The following is an 18,504-nucleotide window of genomic DNA, read 5'->3' on the forward strand; positions in this document are numbered from 1 at the left end:
AGGGAGGCACACCAAGCCACTGTTGGATGCAGCGTCAGAGCAAAGATTACAGAAAATAGGAGCATTTCCAGAAAGGGCACTGGCTGCATCATTTGTCTCTGATACAGTTATACAGCTGCTGCTTAAGCCAGTCCTTGTCATGCCATGGTTCCCTGATAGTATCAGGAACTACATGCGCATTTGTCAAAACAGGATGACATCTAAAGATAGCGTTGAACCTAAGGGGAAGGAATTTAAAAGAAAACAAGTCACCATGGTTACGGGGTAGGGTAAGAAATGTGTTCTCTATGTGTAGAAATCTGACTTAGGCCACCTTTGCCCATACGAACTCCCAAAACAGCATTCGTCTGTGCCCAGCCAGTGAAAGGAAAGCAAAGGAGTCCCAGCAATAAAAGTGAAGATATTTTAATAGTCAAGGCTGTGTAAGGCAGCTGCTGCAGATCTAGTACTGCTGCAGAGGCCCAGGACTTGGCCCCAGGGTCAGGGGCTTTTGGTTACAGCATGCAGCACCAGGAATGCAGGTGAACACAGCAAAACCTCCACCTCAAGGCCAGACAGATCCAGCAGTCCTCCAGGCAGCCTGGCCTAGCCTTCGCCACAGCTCCGAGCCACAATTCAGTGATGTGCCAAAGCCAGCCTTAGAGTGCCCTGTGCCAAGTTAAATGCCACATGGTGCAAAGCTGGGATAAATCAGCTCTGGCTGTTCACGTGAGCTTAGAAACACTGCTGGGTTAACTTGGCATGGGCATGCCTGGCTCTGAGTGAGACCCCACTTGACTCACCACTGTTCAGGGCACATGGGAGAAATGGCAGAGATGCTCCATCTCTCCCACTGCTCTGGTATGTGGCCTCATGGCACATCATGGGCGCAGGTCTGACCTGGAGAAGGGTTTCTCCTGCACCATGCAGTCTGAGAAGGTACCTAATGTCTCGCTACAGCACTTTGACATTGGAGGTACCGCTATGCCTCATGCACACGGCTTCTGGCGCAGATGCAAGATGGCTGTGTTACCAAAGGAAAAACACAATAGAAAAATTTGTCTGCCCAGACAAATCCAAAGCAAGTCCTTGATCTTTCTTGAACTCCAGGAAACACTTTTTTTTTTTTCTGTGAGGATGGCTGAGCACTGGCACAGGCTGCCCAGGGGCTGTGGAGTCTCCTGCTTTGGTGACTTTGGACAGGAAGCCCCTACAAATCCTCTAGCTCCTGAATTTTCCATTTAGTGTTTTGGGTGGTGTGGTGTGATGGTCTCTCCCACAGCAGCCTGTGGCAGGCTATGACTGGATGGGGTTTCCTACACTGTTTGCAACACCCTGGAGGTGGCGAATTTATATAAAAGCATCATTTCCACACTGAGCTCAAAATAGTGTCATACAGCCAAACTGTGATGAACTGATGAAAGTTTGTTCTGATGATGTAATCTTGATTGTGTAAGGTAACACTGAAGGGTGGCATTGCCATAGAAACAGATTTTGCAATCCTCCCTTTCCTAGCTTACTCATGCATTTAAAGTTAAATTTGGCTGTCTCACCCTTTTATTTTCAGTGAAGTCCATCTTTGTGCTTCTGACTGTTCTCTCCCTTATTACTAAGGAATGGTAGCTATATCCTGCAAGTTTTATTCTTACTGCACACAGGTAACACACGAAAGCAACTGGCTTGATAAACAGCAGCAGTGATAAAATTACTATATAGAATAGAGAGTTTACAATTGTGCCTCACTCTCCAACCAGCGGTGGGTTTCTCCGTGTGTATGAGGAAGGGCACTAAAGGTGCTTTAGCCCTCTAAAATGTACGTCTGTTAAAGCCAGCCAGGTCTGGGACTGCTCTGATGTCCCACATCCTTTCTCTCAAATGCTAAATCGTCATTTCTGCTATCTAGACATTAACCAATTTCTTTTTTCAAAACTCAGCTTCAGCTTCCACTTCAAAAACCCCTTCAGCTTTCACTTCCCACTCTTCTGACATCATCCCTTCAGTATCTCTCCATCCATCACAGAGCACAGCCAGAGGAAGTCCTAAAAAATGAAGAAACAGACAATGAACTTTCCCAGAATATCTGTTGCAAATAAGTCAGCCCGTGGAATGCAGTGGAAAAGGACAAAATTTTTGCTGTTTTTCATTTGCTAAACACCTTCAAAACACGAGTTAAAACTACAAATGGTTGCACTGTGTACAATACAACTGAAGGGATAACTGAGGTTATAAACAGCTTTTATTGCTTACATGTGGTCACTGTGTAATGTAAAACGCCCAACCATTTATTTCCTCAAACCAGTTATATCAATACATCAGAAGGTAATGGGTATTTAGCATTTTTTCAGAACAATGTTGCAATACACATTTAGCCAGGAAATTTATCAAAAGTATTTACAGTTGGTTGAAAGTTCAAAGGGGCAAGATAGGAATTCAGATTAACTGGAAACCTAAACAAATGTAAAGGAAAATAAGGATCAGATTCCAAAAACCTTCTAGTCTACATTGCAAGCGTAACAAATGTTCCTGATTTGTGCTGGTTGTTAAAGAAGTGTAAATTCCATGATAAATTGATGTAGCTCCTGGGATGAATAAAATCAATAATGTAATAACATTGAGTTAATACCAAGCTGACATTGATTGAGAATGACTGCATCGAATTTGAGGTCTCCTTCCATGCACAAGGAGATACTAGTAAATCAGAGCCAGATTGCCAATTAAACTTTGTTATTTCAGGGCAGAGTAGAATAGAATAATGCATGATGAAGAGAGTATGTTGAGAGTAAAATTATTCAGGTGGAAGCTGAGTATTTAGCGAGTCCGTGATTCCTGAACGGGAGCATTTGAAGAAGTCAGTAATGCTCTCAGAAGGCTTGCAGAACGTGATGTTTATGATATCTTTTCCTGTAACTATTTGTATACAAAGGCTTTGGGGCTAGGTTAGAAGCAAAAGAACTTTACCCCAAAGAATGGGGCTCCAGTTCACAAATTAGACTTTGTAGTATATCTCTGATTTAGACATATATTATTGCATTCACTTAGCATACAGTGAAATTGGAAATAAACTGTAAACCAGGTTTAAAGAATGTTTCGTTCCCTTTATTATGATAAATGAAACACATTTGTTTTGAGGCAGGGAATCACAGAATGGCTTAGGTTGGAAGGGACCTTAAAAATAACCGAGCTCCAACCCTCTTCCATGGGCAGGGCTGCTACCCACCAGAGCAGGCTGCCCAGGGCCCCACCGAACCTGACCTTGAATGCCTCCAGGGAAGGGAGAATGTCTGTGAAAGTTCGGGGTGCTGTGCCCCAGCCTCTCTGTGATGGCTGTCCTGGGATCTGCACTTCATGGACCACCGTGATGAATAATTATTTGACCAAACTTGTCAAATCAGCTTTTGCACTTGTACACCTAGATGTACTGGAGTGGAGGTTTTCACAGGATGACCACCTGACTTTGCTTCTACCTGATCTCCAGCAAGCTTGGTCACCAGCTTCAGTATCAATGGGAGATGAGCCCTACATACTCCTCCAGGTTTCATGTTAGACATCAGCGTCCTCTAATTACAATTCATTGCTGTGTATAACTTCAGAGGCTGATATGTAATGAGGGAGAGAAAATGCCTTGACACGGATGCCCTTGAAATAAGCTATTCTAACAATATCGTGTCAGGATCAAGAGAAGCACATTATCCTCAAGTTTGTGTGAATGAACTGGGGTTATTTGACAGCTCTGTAACTCATTCAGCTTTTTTATCCTCAGAGTGAAACACCAAACCCATTCATTATAGTTGGCTCCAGGGCTCCTGGGAGCCACCCTGAAAGCTCTCCATCTTCAGCACAGACAGCTAATCTGGACAAATCATTTCAAACAGTTTAAGAAACCATCTTACCCCCCCCCCCCCCCCCCAAGAAAAATAACTGAAGGTCAGAGGGACATCTTGGTGTGTATCTGTGGAGAATATAAATTGAGTTGTTTATTCCTTCTCTCTGGAGCCTGTGCAAGGTTCAAATTCAGTTTATAAGCTTATCACCAACATTCATTTTTTACAGTACCTTAAACATAAACTCCCACTCAGTCCGATCAAAGCTTTTCCAGTGTGAAGCAGTCAAGCCACAATCGGTTCCCTTGTTCAGTTAGCCAAGTCAATGTTCTTAATCAGTAGAAAAACATGAGGAGTCAAATGGTGGTTTTTAATAAAATGGGTTTGATCCGCTTCCAAGGAGGTGGCAGAGATCTATGGAAAGAAACATTACTGCCAGTTTCTACAAAATGTGTGTGAGCCCACCTGTGAGGTACCCATGGCTCAGCGATGCCTACACTCATTCCCTGATACGAGGGGTGCACCCCCGAACCCTATGCTCTCATGCACCTCAGCCTGAACTCTTCAAGTTTCCTACTCCCAAAAACTCATTTATCTCAGCTCCTTCGACTGGAAAATAATCAAGCCCCTAGGCTTTGCCAGAGATCAAAGAATGATTGCTCCAGTTGTCTCAGTTTCAAAATCTGTTGCTTCTTTAGATTCTGTTGCTGCTTATTCAGACAAAGCAGCTTTATGCTGCAAGGAAAGTCCACAGCAGCTGTGGATTAGAGACAAGGCAATGTATAGGAAGTGATGCACACAGGACATCCTGGACATTCGCTCAGCTGGTTTAGTGAGTGCCGAGGTACCCCAGGAGCACTGCCCCACTGGTAGCACTGAAGCTAATTCCCTCTTTTGAACTTAGCAACATAGAGCTGATTCTTTCAGAATTTGAAAGGAGCTCCCTGAAGCCCACAGCCCTACAAAGAACAGACAAGGGAAAGAACATGCCCTGGACTGTTTGAGCCAGACTGCTGATGATCCTAAGCAAGCTGGGAAATGACTACTACCAGGGGTCAAGGCTTCAGCGTGGTTTGGAGTTGTCACACAGCTGGATCTCTCAGCATTATGAAGCAGAAGAATCAGGACAATGCTGTCCTGTAATCGGGTCTCTGATAGGCTCCCAGTCTATCTAAATTTTCTGTGCTGCAAATAATGTTATTCCCCAAAATTTCAAGCACTGACTGCCAGAAACCATTTTACTGCCATGACACTAGCTTAGATGTCTGTCTCTAAATGGCTAACATGAAGATCATCAAGAAATATTCATGGCACAGAGAGTAAGATCCAGTGGGGAAAACAAGGTTACAATGAAATAAAATGATTCTTTGGATTAGCTCTGGACTTCAAACATCTAGGGCCCAAAAATTAATGTGAATTAAATTATAGTCCATGCAATTAAGTTATAGGAAGAGGGCAGAAGGGCCGTTTTAGATTCATGTGCTGGGAAAGAGAAAAAGAAATAACTAAGAAAGATTCACTTTTGCATTCATGACACCTGCACCTCAATCCAAAAGGCTGTCAGCAGAAGTCAGCATCAAAACCAATGTAATTGAGACTGTTTGAGCAAGATATCTTACTGCCATGACGTATTCAGACAGAAAAGTCATCAGCAAACATTTCACCTTGGAAAACCACTCAAATCTGGCAGGAGAAGCCTTTATTCCCCTTGGAAATGTGCTTAAAACTAAGCATCCCTTGCAAGCATCAGTTCTGTTGGACACATCACTGTACCAAGGAGTTTAATCACTAAAGCCATAATCTCTTCTTAGCGAGGTTCAAGTTGGATATAAGGAACAATTTCTTCTCAGAAGGACTGGTGAGGCATTGGCACAGGCTGCCCAGGGAAGTGATGGAGTCACTGTCCCTAGAGGTGTTCAAGAAACATGTAGATGTGGCACTGAGGGAGGCAGTTGGCATGATGGGGATGGGCTGACAGTTGGACTTGGCGTTCTTAGAGGTCTTTTCCAACCTTAATGATTCTATCATAACTTGGGCAATTCTTCTCTTGCTGAGAAGCCACTGGGAGGCAGGAGGGAAGTGTTCATACACAGGTTAGTGCAGGGAGCGGACTGATAGGAAGGAACCTCCAACCAGCCTGTTGGAGTGGGGAGGAAGGTAGCATGTAACAGAAGATTTACGTTTCCATTTACTTATATTTTATAACACATATGGTTTATGCATCTGAAAATATGCAATCATTTTAAAGAACTTGTAATAAAAGACAAGGGAAGTAGCTGAGCCATCCTACCCATTTGCCATGCGTTCTAACAATTCAGGCAAGCAGGATGACTCCCAAAAAGCCACTATGCTGAGTAGTACCCCATTCACAAAATAAAAGTAGGAAGAAGAAAGCAGCTGAAATATCAGATAATCCACCCTTTTGAAAATAGGAGCAGTTTCTTTGGATCCTAAAGACAGACTTGTGATCAAATTTTTACACCCACTTGTCAGAGCCTTAATTTATTAATCCAGCAATATCCTGTGAGAAATCTCTAGTTTCGGGAACTACATGGATCATCTCCATCTTCGAGATCATCTCTGTATTCTATTTCTGTCGTTATGTCACTATCACTTTCATAAATAGTGCTCAGTCTTGGTTTCTGGTTGATTTTCTTTTTTTTTCTCCAAATCTCCAGCAGAGAAAGTGGGATTGGGATCTCAAACCTCTCCCCAGGATGCTGGCTGTCTGCTGGCAATTCGTTCTCTCTTCAACCACGCCACACAATATGTGTCAGTCTACAGAAGTTTACATGCAATGTCTACAGTGTATAAGTGTCTAAAGGAAAAGGTAAGTATATTACTAGTTAAAGAAACAGAAATGAAGCAACATTATCTCTCATTTCTGCCTTGTTAACTGTCCGTTAAACATGCTCTTTGTGCATCCTCCTCTCTTATCACCACTCAGTGATGGATGACTGATTTTCACTCTGTAAACCCAACAACCTTCCCCATACCACTGGGCTCTCATCTTGGCACAGTCCATTTCCGTCTCGGTGATTCCACCCAGATTCTTCTTGTTTGCTAACAGATGTATTTTTGTGTTCAGTTATAACAGTCATACTATCGACTCACTGACAGATACAAGAGTTGAGTCAGGAGATTTCTAGGAATAGTACATTTTTCTTGTGCTGCTGAACTGTCTCCCCCTGGAATGCTTATGAACAAGGATTTGAAGAACCTATTTGCTATTGTATTTACCCAGAAAGGTGCATCCTGATTCTAGGTGATGAAATCTCCTCATTTACATGACTAAAAATAAAAAAACAAATGCTTTGTTCACTCAGTTCCTTGTAATATAGCCAGTTTCATATCCGTGTATATAAAATATTGCTCACCTGCATTTTTCACTGTATTGGACAGTGACAAAAAATGTTTTTACAGAGTAGTTCTCTCGATGTCATTGAAGAAAGCAGCTGAAAACAAGGTTCCAGCCTTGCCAACAAGACTTAAAAACAATCAATTTTGACTCACTGTTAACCCTTAGTCACTATATTAATTGTGCTCTGTGTGAGATAATGACAGATATGATATAGCGCTTTTGAGGACAGTGAGGGGTTTGTCATCAGCTTCTGAAGGAATAGGATGGAAGTTTTGTTCTTTCCTCATTTTTGCTTCATCCAAGTGACAGGAATCATGCAGGACAGCAATAGAAGTAGTTCGGCCCTCTTTCTTCCCAACTCTTGGTGGTCGCTAGTTGTTGACACAGTTAACTAGTGACCTAGTTATCAGTAGGATGGTGAGAAAAGTACATGGTGAATGATTTCATCTCTGTTTTACTACAGCATTTCTTGCACGTCCCTTAGCAGCCACTGCCCATTGCTGTCTGAAGCAAGATACCAGACTTCTTCAGTCTGGACTAGCACAGCAGCCTCTGGCTTTTTGTAATAACAGAGGGTGCATTTATTTTTCTGCCTGCCAGGCTGGATGCAATATCCATGAGAATACTCACTAGACTGCTCCCTGCTTGCAGCCTCCACAGATCTAAGTCCATGCTTCACCCACACTGGTCAAACATTGGAGTGGACTACCCAGGGAGGTGGTGGAGTCCCCATCCCTGTAGGTATCCAAGAGACATGTGGACGTGGCACCAAGGAAAACGGTCAAGTAGCGGGACTTTGTAGGTCAGGTTGATGGTGGGACTTGACAATCTTGAAGGTCATTTTCAACCTAGATAATTCCATGATCCATATGTTTACAGCACTGTGCCCTTGCTTGCCTTCTGCTGTGTGATTCCAGGCAGTCTTGGGTTGGCCAAGCAAGTGAATATGGAAGAACACAGCAATGGGAGGGCACAAGGAAGATGGGGGTATAGGAGGTGCCACACCCACCAAAAGATCAGCTGTGGAGTTAGTGCCTACCCGAGCTTTGTTGTCTGTGGGGCTAATTGTTGTGTTCTTCCCTTCCTGCACAGAGAATGAGCTGCCTAATGCGTCACAACCAGAGCAACTTGTGCGCCTGCATTTAAATGTGGACAGAGTGACTTCTCAGTACCAGCTACAGAATTTGAAAATAGCCACATTCCATCATGCACAAATAATTATGCAAGAAGCAAGGGTCACAAGACCTCTGGTGAAAGAAGGCGAAGGAGACATAGTCTGAGAGAACATAAGATTCAGATCCTAAGAAGAGGATTAGGTTGTGTTTATGTAGCTAGGTGGATAGTGTGAAATGTGATTCAGATGTTTCCATGAGCATGATCCATATAACTACAAACTGGATAAAGCTGCCAGATTTCTGTGAAGCTCTGCTGTGCTTTAGGGAACTGTCCCACGCCCGATGCTGTGCTGGAGAGGAAGAAGGTGATGTTCCCCCCCAAGGGAAACTTAGCTTGTCATGCAACAGCACCCATATTTTCCCAACCAAAGGCTGCACCAGCCACTTTGCCAGGAATGGGAGAGCCACACCCCATCTACAGAAAATAGAGAGGATTGCAACAAACATACCTTAAAAAATGCACAGCTCGTAATGGCTGCAGGCCACAGCAGGCCATTTTCTATCCTTCAATTAGCGATCATCCACATGACTCATCAGTGAGCATTGCAGGAAAGGGACCTGCAATCTGCAAGGGCCATATCTAAGTATTCATTGACAGGACTGGTAGCACCACTTTTTTGAAGATTACCCAACTTCTCTTTATAAGATCCCATTTTAAGTTTGCTTACAGCTCTGCCAACCTTTTATCAGTTCCAGCTCACGTTTCAAGCCTCATGCCTGTATACGACATGTAGCTTGTTTGTTGGGTTTGGTGGTTTATTTAGGTTGAGTTTGGGGAAGTTATTTTTCTTTCTTTCTTTTTAATTGGTTCAGCTGAGCACAGGCATCAGCCTGGGGAAGGCAACCTACTGTGGTCACAGAGTGATCCGCTCCTTCTTGCCAAGGATGAGGTCTGCTTGGACCAAGAATGAGAGAATGACCCGTGAGCCTATCGTTGCTATCTGCCTCTATCATCAGCTTTCTTATAGTTCAGAGAAGTGAGTCCTGCCAGTTCATACAAACTAATTTAGAAGAGGCTCTAACTAATTTTGTGAGGTTAATATGTTCCACGTGCTCCGGGCAGATATGTGAGAATGAAAGGCATCTGGCTGCTCCTTGGACCTGGGAGATTGCTATGCCAGAGAGCCATCATCAATCAATCAATTAGCATTGATTAATTAGAGGAGAGATGAAGGACAGCAAAGATACCGTAATCCTGTTTTCTGAACAATGGGTCTGAGTATGTGTAAAGTCCAGGCATTCCTGAGCCGTGGCCCTGCAACAGGACAAGGTGTTTGGAACAGGATCAGAGACTGTATGCGGTGGGAATAGCACAGAATCATAGAATGGTTTGGGTTGGAAGGGACCTTTAAGATCATCTAGTTCCAACCCCCCGCTATAGGCAGGGACAACTCCCTCTAGACCAGGTTGCTCAAAGCCCCATCCAGCCTGGCATTGAATGCTTCCAGGGAGGGGGCATCCACAGCCTCTCTGGGCAACCTGTTCCAGTGTCTCACCAACCTCACAGTAAAAAACGTCTTCCTAACATCTAGTCTAAATCTACCCTCTTCCAGTTTAAAGCCACTTCCCCTCATCCTGTCACTACATGCCCTTGCAAAAGAGCATACCACCTCATAGTCCACCACCCATAGATGGTTAGACTAAATGATCTCAGAGGTCTTTTCCAACCTTGGTGATTCTATGATTCTATGATTCTAGGGGAAGAGGAGGAAGAAAGGATGAGGGTTTCTTCAACAAGACCAGGCAACTATAAAGAGGGAACAGTAATAAAAGGGAAGAGGCAGTAGAAGAGGGAAAGGGAGCTAGAGGGCTAAAGCTAGAGGAGGGGAGGGAATAAAACAAAGAAGAGATAGATAGTGGGGTTATGTTAAGCAGAGTGAGGATGAGTGAGAACCTGTCACATTCTCAGTTTCAGTCATTACTGACTGGAACATGACTAGAGATGTAGGAACTAGCTTGTCCTGCCTCCCAGACCCAGACCCACCTGCACCGTGTCACCGTGGAAGATTCTCTAACAGCCAGGCTGCAACTGGAAAAAAGCAGAAAAAAGTTCACAAGTACCCCGTTGGGGGACGTGCTGGTCCCCACACCTGTACAGGGGTGTGATGGGATCAGCCTGGGCAGGTGTTTACAGCACCAGAGGGCACCAGATAGCAAGGAGCAAGTGGTAACAGTCCTTGGGGCTACAGAGCTGATGGGGTAGGAGCAGGAGGGCAGAAAGCAAGAAGGGCTGAGTGTTACAGAGGTGTGGGTGTACACATCAAGAAGCACACAGATTTTTTCATTTGCTCTTTCTAACCAATTTGGAATAAATCTCAGGATATATGCCTCCTGGGATTTCTCCCTCTGCCCTGTCAAATCAAGGAAACGAGGCTACAATGTGAATTCATCTCTACCTCTTCTGAACTGGGTGTGCCTATAGCGCACTTACCCCAAATGTAGCCTTGCACAAAGCGTAAAGTACTTTGAAGAAAAGGACACCTCTACAACTACTTCACTTTGCAAGTAGGGTGTAGAAGCCCTAAAAGCCATCAGATGCCAGGGAAAAACTTTCTGCATTCCACTACCTCTTGTAGACCCCTCAGCCCTTTGCAAAAGGTACTGTCTGTACACCAGGGATGTTTGTCCCTGAAGCCACTGGCCTCAGTTGTCCTCCTGCCCTCTGTTAGCAATTGTGGTGGCCAGAAGGCCCAGAGGCACTCCTGGTGACATACATCTCTGCACCAATGCCATCACTTCAACTCTGGAAAAATCAGGCTTCCTTTTTTTCCCTCTGTGTCCTTGTGCTTCCGAAATTAGATTTCCTTAGATGTAGGGCAATTAAATATGAGTCCTCTCCTCAAAAAAGGCACTTTAGTCAGGCTACAGACCTAATTCTTCAGCTGCATGACAGAGACAAGCATTACATCTTTCATACACAGCTCAAAAACAAGTCTTGTGGCTCTAATGGGCTCTTGAAGAGAAGCAGCTGTGGCTGAAGCAGACTCCCAGCCTGCAAAGCACTCGGGGGAAGAGAAAATACCCTACCTGGCATGATGATTTATGGATGTGTTCAGAGCAAGACTTTCAACTCTTCCCCCGCTACATAGCTATCTTCTCTATCTCCCCTACAAAACATATCATCTAAATCCCCATTTAGCCTCTCTCGCACTAAGCTTTTTGGTCAGGTCACTTCATTTTTAGCCTTGGGTTTTGTCACAGTAACTGTTCAGAGCAGGGGAAGCCTGCTTTGCAGAGGTCACCTCAGTGTTTGCCAAATTATCTGCTGTAGCTCCAACAGCTCCTCGCTTAAACTCACTTTCTTTTTGCTCTGCTGGAGTTTCACAGTAAGCTGGGCCACCAAGGGGGAGAGGATGTGGTTTACCAATCACACCAGAGATTAGAAACACCTTGTTTTGGAACAAAAACTAAGAAACACATGAGGATGCTGCTGAATCGCAATAAGCATTCAGGAAACCTTGATGTGTCATCTTAATCATCTTCCTATTCATGAACACACTTGAAAGATCTCGCAAGGTTAAGATAAGGAGTCACTCACCAGTGTTACAAAAAGACAAAGAGTTCTGTTTTGTCGGAGCAGCAAGCCACAACACGCAAGCAAACGCTGTGTGCGGAACACTTCTCACCTCCATGTTCCCATCCAGAACTGTATTTACCCTTGATAAATGATGAACTGTGTCCTACAGCTGCGCTACATATTTCAGTCTAACAAGGGCAGGAGGAAGGTCACGGTGATTCCAGAGCTCTGTCTATGGGGACTGCGGGACTTAGGCTGGCTCATGCACTCTGTGCTTTATGCAGCCCAGCCTTGGGCTGTTTCCCCAGGCCCTTGTTTTCCTGAGGATGTAGCAACCGCTTATGTACGCTGCGCTGCAGTTAGACTTGGCCAGGTCATGTGTTTCTCCCTTCTTTTACCAAATGCTGTTCCTTTAAACCCTGCTTAACCTTACTTCAGTTCCTGTTTCTGTGCAGGGCCCATAAACCAATACAGAAGTGAAAGCAGCTATTTCTGTTTCTTTCCACTGCTCTGAGCACTGCCTGAATGCCTGAAGATGAATAAGGGCCACAGACATGTCTGAGAGGCTGAGCGGGCCTCCCGTTCCAGTTCAGATCAAAAGAGACTCTTGTGCTGACCCGCTGGTGCAAAACTTCAAGCCCTTCTTGAGCAATGGGAGCTTGCTCTGCTGCCAGCAATGCATGGCCAGGCCCCAGAGGAGCTGTAGGCTCAGGTGGGGATTCACCTCATCAAGCACCAGCTGTCTAGTGAGTTCAGACCGTCATCAAGGCTTCTCAGCACACAACTTGAGAAGAAGAAAAAGAAGAGCTCTTCACAGCCATTTTATACCTATTTTGGTCTGGAACAAATTGTTCCGGGAAGGTGCCTCTTTGTCTCCATGGGGAGTGGAGACCAGCTCTGGCTCAATGGTGAGCTATCAGATGGCTGGGGTTGGGTGAAAGGAATCCAAACCATCTTGAACAGCTATGCTTGTCTGGGTCTTCTGCCAGTCTGTGCGTTGTATCTAGGATTTTGTGGTGCTGTTACTTTCAAGGCATCCAGAGGGGTGTTAGGTGGTGCCTCCTCTACTCTTAACAGCATCTAAAGAATTAAGACCCAAAAGTGCCTTAAACAAGTAATTCTGTGAGCAGTGCATCTGGTGACTCCTATCTATTTCCTATGGATTTGTTTACAACTAAATTCTATGATGCCTAGTAACGTACAAATGCCAATTACAACTTCTCCCACACTTGGGGATCTCATAATAATCCACTCCCACGTAAACTGCCTGATGTCAACTGTGAGTTTTGCCGGGGCCTTTCCACCAGTGGAGGCGTATGCAGTCTGTCTCTTCCAGAGAGCCAGCTCTTTGCCTGATGGGAATTATTAGCCTAAGAGTTCAAAGATCTGGGTGGGATGGCAGAAATATCCAGTTAGACTTCCAGCAAATGCAGCAACCCTCTTAAAAGCACAGGAAGTACCCATTTGCCCATTTATCTTGTGAAAAATTAAACTAAGAATGCAAATGTTTTTCCCTCTTCACAACTTCCAAAGAAAAATGTTTTTCACCTCTACCTTTTTTGCCGTTACATCATGCCTTTGATGGCATGGGCTTGCCATATGGTAGGAAAAATCAGTTGTTTTTGTTATTTAGATACAGAGCACCTTAAAGTATGCTGGTAACTGCAGAGTTGGGTGGAGGTTTCCTAGTGGAAAATTGTGCCTCCCTTTCCAAAGGAAAAAAAAAGGAGGTACTTGGAAAGATAAAGGGCAATTCAGTCCTTTGTATATTCATATCATAAAACTGAATAAGAAGTAATTACCATATGTGAGGCAACTAGTTCCTACACCCTCTGCAACCTGGATGACATCCTTCTGTGTCATCAAAATAAGAGTTACTTGCACAAAACACCTTATCTCAGTCACCTGAGCTCATACATACAAAAAGAGAAGACCAAAGTCTTCTAAATCACGTGTATCTGCAAAGAAATTAATTACAAGGGCTTGAGTTCCATTTCTTTCTCCAGAACTATTGACACAAGGACAGGCATGTGATTTTATCCCTAAACAGGGTGTTCCTTAGGCTCTTTGCCAATTTAATTGGCTTATTCATATCCTTCCCTTCCAGATTACCTCAGGGTGATTTACATGTTGGAGGCCTATAAACACTGATGATTCAGTGCATGAAAACCAAAAACATTGTTCAGTGTCTGACAGGGTCCTCACCAGCTTTTGCCCCCAGATTAATTGCTCTTATTGGAACAGCCTAACCTATAATCAAACTCTGACATCATCCTAATGCTATACAGAAAAAAAGGAGTTCTAAAGTACAATGAGACTAATGTCATTTATTTATATTTTGTGTCTTTTTTTTAATTTGTTTTGTTTTTGGGGGTGTTTGTTTGTTTAACTGATGTTTCCAGGTATTCTGCAGGAGCAACCAACAAGCAAAAGTGACAAATGGGGAGATACAGATGCTCCCAATCACCTTCTTCAATCTACTGGGCATTTGGAAGACAGTCTTCTTTTGATTTGCCATGAATAAGTCTCTTATGCTAAGCTCTAAAGAGATGCAAACACAAAGGTAAGTTCATTTCCTCTCCCTACGAAACAGAACTTCTCTTACAGCAGTTCAATAGCTACTTCGTATGGTGTTATTCTGAATGAGTAGGTGGAACATACTTCATACACTGAATGAGTAGGTTGAACAGAGAAACAGTTTCCTTCAGATGTTGAACCTGAACTCTGTATCTAGGAAATATTCTGCAGGACAATTCAGGCCAACTTTACCTCCAGCAAGTAACAAAACAAGATAAGGTTGTATTCAGGAACAAAGAAAAGGTTGAGAAATGTTTGTTTTCTCGTTTTGTTGATTAAAACCCCAAACTTCCATGTATCTTTTTCTTCCTGTAACATGAACAGCTTTGATAAAATGCACCAGAAAACTTTACAGAGCATACTTCTCTACATTTTTAATATATGCTATGCTTGTTTCAGTGCTCTCACAAGAAATAGACACTTGGTCTCCCTTCCAGAGAAGATTATTCCATATAATCTGTATAGAGTTCATGCTCAAACAGCCCCCATTTCCTCCTTACGCTGCATACCCCTGGAGTGTCTTTCATAAGAAAACTCCCTACTACCAGCTACACAGGCACTAAAGCAAATCCACCACTTTTCTTATACACTTCCATTTTGTCTTCTAAAAAATTCTCCATGCTTAATGCTCATCTCCCAAAGACCATCAAAGACCATTAACTAGCACTTTTTAATCCATGTCCCAGTAAGATCTACATAATGTCTTTAGAAGCCATCACCTGCCGCACAAAGGATTCTCACCATTTGGGTACCTGTTTTCCCAACATCTGTGGAATATCAACTGCTAATAAAGTTTGTATTCTTTAATAACAGAGTTTATGCACTTAAGTATCTGCCAGAGGATGAACACATTTGCACCATGCCAGCTGAAGTATTTCAAAGTCCAGCACTTTTAAATCAGCACAAATGCCTTAAAACGAGTTTCCCTGTTTGCACTGACAGTTGTGGTTACAGGTGTTACGCACATACAAGCTCTGCCTAGATATTAAAGCTTGTGCACAAACTCATTCATATTCGCCTTCACTGCCTGTGTTTATCTATGAAAAATCTGCAATACATTTGTCATGCCCATACTGACTTTATATAACATGTTCATGCAGAAGTTCCAAGCAACATCACAGAACTATTACCATTCGCATATGTAAATGCAAGCAAACCACTCCATGAAGCTTTTAATATATAACATAGGGAGAGCAAGCAGGTAATGAAATGGTGGGAAGAACGAGGGGTGAACACCCTCGAATTAAAGCATATATGTATATAATTTTTCTAAATGGCAGGAATGCTTCACTCCTACTGAATACCTTTAAAACAATTATACCATATGCAAGCTAGTAAATAAGATTCAGATCTCATAAGAAGTCCATTACAAGACTAGTGCATTTGAGAAGTTGCCTAACAGAGAAATAAGCCCTGCACTCCAGATTCATTGCAGGAAACTGGCAACCCTGAGAATGCCACCTCTTTGATCCACCACGAGAAAAGATAATAAGGGCACATGTACTCACCCTCCTCTGGTTTTCACTTTCTTCAAGGAAAAGAGTTCTGCTGATTCAGGGCTCTGGCCATGGCCTGAGAGAATTTTGTTCTTACACTCCCGACACATCAAATATCTACTTTTTAGAAAGTTCTCAAGATTTTCTGGCTCGTTACTTAATGCAAGCAATTATAGTAACAGACGTTTCTTTGTTGCTTGTCACTGAAGTATTTTAAGTACTTTGAGTCCTGCATTTTATACTTGTTTCTGAAGGAGTCAGCTCTGGCCTTCAGCTCTTTGTTTTCTTTCCTTTCAAAACCTTATTGAACATGTTGTGCTCCTTTGAGATCCCTTCAAGGACAGAATATTTTCTTTTGCTACGATAACTCCTCTTCTGAATGTCTGCAACTTACAACCAAATGCAAAAGCAAAGTTCTCTCTTTCGTTTATTCTCACTAGGATTATCCTGATGGCCCTTCAGATGAGCATGGGTGCATTTCACTTGAGAATGCCCAGGTGACAGCTACATATCTGCAGCTTATGTTGCAACAGGGACTGACTGCTGCAATACGTCTGTTCCCTTTTAGTGTCTTCCCTAAAACCCTAAAGGTGAGCATGAGCCACGCAAGCACACGTATTGTGTAGAGAACCTGCTCCTGCAGGTCAACAGCAAAACAAAACAGCCTAGGAGTCAGAGCTTCCCTTTCTTTACTCTTATTTAAATGTCAGCCAGCGTTTTATGTGGTTGTTTATTAAATAATAATAACACAATCGTGCCCAAAGGCTCCAATTAGGACTGGAAGTCACTGCAGCCAGGTTGTGCCAACGCCAGGGAAGGGGCGGCAGGCTGGGAATGAGCTGCTCCTGGCACGGTGAGCAGCTCTCCTCGGCTGTGTGTGGGAGTTCAGTGGGACCTAGGCTTCCAGAGTCTTTTTTTTTTTAATGTAAGATATAGGATAACTGAGAAGGCATGCAAAGAGTCTTTCTTCAAAGTAGTTGAGCCCACAAAGGGAAAAAAGAGAGTATGGAGATGTATATGCTAATCATGACTAATTAAAAGAAAAGCGCTGTACTGGAGCTGTGTAGTCTTTATGAGCTAGTATTAAAACAAAGGGTGATTCGCCTTCCTTTCACAGCACTGTAACCTTGGCAAAGCTCTGCTTGCTGCAGTGACGTTTCTCCTTACACCAGTGAGAGCACAGGATCAGCCCAGGACCCCTCAGGAAGGACTGGGAAGCTGATAACAAAACAAAAGGACAAACAGAGGCATGTGGGGAGGGCAATTGAAGAGGGGAATGAGAACAAGTGTGTTGCTCTTGGCAGAAAGCACCTGGCAAAAATTAATTGTGTACTCGGTCTCTTGCTCAGTTTTACTTTCTTATGAAACAAGATTTGTTTTTATTATAGAGGAATATATTTCAGCAGATGAATCTGAGCTGGATAGGCTTTGTGGCAGTAGCATGTTTTATAGGGAGATCAGAATGAAGACAGAGTGGGTTTGTTTCACCAGACCAGACTTAAGAAAAAGGGTGGCATGAGCTAGAGCCGTCAGAGGAAAGTACGAAGAGGTAAGGCAGGAAGTGATCAGAGGAAAGCTGGGATCTACCACAATGTATGGGAGCACACAAATCCAGAATTAAGTCCATGGCAAAATGATGCAGGACCTCAAAGTGAGGCCTGAAATCAAAGGGGAAAACAGCGGGCACCCAAGGGGCACAGGGGTGGTGAGATGCTGCTGCTCAGTGAGGAGAAACTATATCTGCTGCAGTGGGGAAAAGAGAGACCCCAAACTGAGAAAGAAGGAAAAGTTCATCACAGAATCACGGAATGGCTTGGGTTGGAAGGGGCCTTAAGCCCACTTATTTCCAATCCCTTGCTGCGGGCAGGGCTCCCACCCATCAGATCAGGCTGCCCAGGGCTCCAGCCAACGCAGCCTTGATTGAACACCTCCAGGGATGGAGCATCCACAGCTTCTCCGGGCAACTAAAGATTAAAGATTCCCTGGGAGAAATGGATCTTAGAACTACGCGGAGGAAGAAAAAACACACTCAAAAGCAGCTTGCATATGGGGGAGAACGAGGAGCAAGGAGTTCGGAAGATGTCACCTTCTCCATGGTGGTGGAGAAACAATATGAGATTTCCAGCACAAAAGTTTTCCTCTTGCATTTTGTGAATGGAAAATGTGCACTTAGTTGAGGGGTATTGCATAGGATTGGCAGAGGTGGGAAGAGGTGGAAGTGCAAGAGTGTATTGGTGAGAAGCAGAGAAGCAGATGAAGCAGCAGATGTGGAGAGATGACATGGTGCACATCACCTGGAAAACCAGTGATGCAGGAGGAGAGCTGAGGGGGAGAGGATGTTTTTGAAAACGAAATAGAGCCAGATAGTGCCTGAAAAAAAAAAAAAGAGAGAGAGAGAGGAGGGTGGAAAAGACAGTTATGATACTGAAAGAGAAATTTAACTCTTAGTAAATGATCTGAGAAAATAAGAGTTTTAAATAAAGTCCTCAGTTTTTCATTGTTCCTTGTAGAACAGCCAGCTTCCATGCAAAATTTCCAGAGAAGTGACAAGTTTGCAACTACAAGCCTGCAAGCATTT

At 43.6% G+C, this 18,504-nt stretch overlaps 1 long non-coding RNA gene across 4 annotated transcripts; it reads right to left on the bottom strand.

The window, feature by feature from the left end:
- Positions 388-18,266, bottom strand: LOC110396718. 4 transcript variants are annotated; one of them, XR_002437201.1, is made up of 4 exons: positions 15,939-18,266; positions 10,321-10,365; positions 4,033-4,214; positions 388-2,018 (listed from the first exon to the last, which is right to left on the bottom strand). It is a non-coding gene; the product is annotated as an uncharacterized LOC110396718 (long non-coding RNA). The 4 variants fall into 4 exon arrangements; XR_002437200.1 differs by lacking the exon at positions 10,321-10,365; XR_002437199.1 differs by having other exon boundaries at positions 10,321-18,266.

Source organism: Numida meleagris, chromosome 3, assembly GCF_002078875.1.
Source record: "Numida meleagris isolate 19003 breed g44 Domestic line chromosome 3, NumMel1.0, whole genome shotgun sequence".
Taxonomy (NCBI): Eukaryota; Metazoa; Chordata; class Aves; order Galliformes; family Numididae; genus Numida; species Numida meleagris.